Here is a 3285-nt window from a genome sequence, read left to right as displayed (position 1 = left end):
ACTTAAGAGATCCTAAACAGATTTTGGCTACTGGCATTGCTGATGATTCTACAAGGTTGTATAAGTTTCACAACTTTGGGTCATCAAATCTTCCCTCAGTATTTGTTGCTCATAACGATGAAGTGAGCAAACTTTGGCATGAGCGATTTGGTCACTTAAACTATCGCTCTTTTCAACATATATGTAAAGAAAATATGGTGACAGGTCTTCCTATGGTATCTTGCAGAGATGGTGTTTGTTCCGGATGTGTACTCGGAAAACATCATCGGGACAGTTTTGAAAAACGAGCCTCTTGGCACGCCTCAGCCCCTTTACAGCTTGTGCATAGTGATTTATGTGGTCCACTTCTTGTTGTTTCATTCTCTGGTTGCAAGTATTTCTTAACTTTCATTGATGATTTCTCCAGACGCACTTGGGTATACTTCTTAAAACTCAAGAGTGAAGTATTTAACACATTTTTGGCCTTCAAAGCCTTTGTTGAAAAACAATCTGGACATCAAATTCTTAAGCTAAGATCTGATAATGGCGGAGAATATGTTAAAAACACATTCATCAACTTTTGCACTGAGAATGGAATTCAAATGCAACATACTGTTCCATATACTCCACAACAAGATGGTGTAGCTGAAAGGAAGAATCACACCTTAAAGGAAATGGCTAATTGTATGCTACAATCTAAAGGACTTGGTCTTAGTTTTTGGGAAGAAGCAATTAACTGTGCAAATTACATAATAAATCACACTCCTACTAAGGCTTTAAAGAATATCACTCTAGAAGAAGCATGGAGCTCAATCAAACCAGATGTAAGTCACTTTCGTGTTTTTTGAAGTGAAGCGTGGGCCCATATTCCAGATGAAAAGCATAAAGCTTTAGAACCTAAGAGTGAAAAATGTACTTTTGTTGGATATTCTGAAGATGTCAAAGGCTATAGACTTATTCCATTTAAGTCCAAAAATGTTATCGTTAGAAGAGATGTAAAATTTGATGAAAATATATCGGCCTGCGAGCCTAGTCCGGCGGATGTGCCACCTCTCCCTATCTCTTCTACTTTTGAAAACATTTCTTCTTCAAATGATGAAAGTGAGGATGACAATCCTCCCCCACCATCTCAGGATCCTCCTTCAGCTCCTCAACTTCCAAAATGGGTTCGTGCTACTCGAGATGCAGCAGGTGATCTTGCCAGTGATCCTACAGATCAGTGACGCACACGTTCTCAGTTTGACAGAGCCTCTTCTTTACTGGCTCAAGCTCCAGTAAATTATGATCCTGACACTTTTGCAGAAGCTTCAGGCCATCTAGATTGGGAAGCAGCTATGAATGAAGAATATCATTCATTATTGGCAAATGATACATGGGATCTTGTTCCTCTACCAAAGGGACGAAAACTTGTTATATGCAAATGGGTTTACAGAACCAAGTATGGACCGGATGGGAAAGTTGATAAACATAAAGCTCGTCTTGTTGCTAAAGGTTTTTCACAGGTTGAAGGCATTGACTACATTGAAAACTTCTCCCCTGTTGCCAAAATGAACTATATCCACCTTGTTCTTTCCCTTGCTACCTCGTTCAAATGGGAAGTCCATCAGATGGATGTTAAATCTGCCTTCTTGCATGGGGACTTGCATGAAGAAATCTACATGGAACAACCCATTGGCTTCATAAAAACAGACTCCAGCCTTGTATGTCGGATTAAGAAATCCCTTTATGGTCTCAAGCAAGCTCCTCGAGCTTGGTATTCCAAAATGGATAGCTTTCTTTTAAAATCTGGCTTTTCTAGGTGTCATTTTGACAATACTCTCTACACCAAGAAAGTGGGCAAGTCTCTTATCATTCTTGTTCATTATGTTGATGATCTTATCCTGACTGGTAGTGATCCCAACCTTATCAACCATGTGAAGTCTAGCCTTAAAAGGAAGTTTGAAATGACAGACTTAGGACACTTACATTATTTTCTCGGTCTTCAAGTCTTGCAATCCAAGGAAGGTATTTCCTTTTCTCAGTCCAAGTATGCCTGTGATATTCTATGCCACTTTCACATGGAAGACTGTAAGCCAGCCCCTTCTCCCTTTCAGTCTGGAGTCAAACTTTCAGTCACTTGTACTTCTCCTGAAGTTGATGCTACCTTATACCATCAACTTGTAGGAAAACTTTTGTATCTAACTCATACTCTTCCTAACCTTTCCTTTGCTGTTGGCCTTGTTGCTTGGTTTATGCAAAAACCACGTGAAAGTCATTGGAAAGAAGCTGAAAGAATACTTCATTATGTTCGAGGTACAGTTCAGTTTGGGATTCATTACAGTGCCGAAGCATCTCCTCTATTGGTTGGTTTCACTGATTCTGATTGGGCTGGTGACCCTGATGATCAGAAGTCTACTGCCGGTTATGTGTTCACTCTTGGTTCAGGACCTATTACATGGGCTTGCAAGAAACAAGGTGCCATTTCTCTTTCATCAGCAGAAGCAGAGTATCGTGGTGCTGTAGAAGCTAGTAAGGAAGCCTTGTGGCTTCGTCAAATCCTGTCAGAGTTTGGCTTTCAGCAGCAGCATCCGACTACACTTTGGTGTGATAATCAAAGTTCCATTCAGCTATGCAAAGATCCAGTCCAACATCAGCGCAACAAACACATTGAACTGCACATGCACTTCATCAGAAAGCTCATTCATTACCATGTTCTTGAAGTGCAATATTGTTCAACAGATGATCAAGTTGCAGACATCTTCACAAAGGCTCTCACAGAGGCGAAGTTCACTAAACTTCGATTTATGGTTGGAGTTCAGGAAGTTGTCACTAAGGGGGGATAGGCTCTAGTTCCTCCTTCCTTCTCCTATTGTGTCATATTTGTAAATCCTTCAATCCTATCCTAAGTTGTTCTTAAGGGGGGATGTTAGGATATTCCGACACATAGGAAATAGTTAAGTTCAACTTGGTCTAGTATAGAGTTAGGTAAAGTGTGTTTCTTTAGCTTGTACACTTTGTAACTTACAATCCGACGGTCACGATATGTAGTGATCCGACGGTTCATTTTCTCCTTGGTATTACCGACACTTGATCCGTGGCTTGACACCCGATTGGTCCATGATTTCTATTTAAAGCGCATGGAGGGTCATTTGTAGGGTAATCCGAGGATGAGAAAAACATATGTAAATTTTCATTCTTTTATTAATAAATTGCCTGAAGTGGCCGCGTTGGCTCAGGCCGTGGACTGTTTCCCTCTTTGAGGGTTTTAACCATGTCAAAAATACTGGTGTATTGATCTGCGATCTGGTTGTGAGCGGTGTCCTTTGG

Source organism: Pinus tabuliformis, chromosome 8, assembly GCF_031772625.1.
Source record: "Pinus tabuliformis cultivar Carrire ecotype Pingquan chromosome 8, CPIR1, whole genome shotgun sequence".
NCBI lineage: Eukaryota > Viridiplantae > Streptophyta > Pinopsida > Pinales > Pinaceae > Pinus > Pinus tabuliformis.
This window is presented reverse-complemented; position numbering follows the sequence as displayed.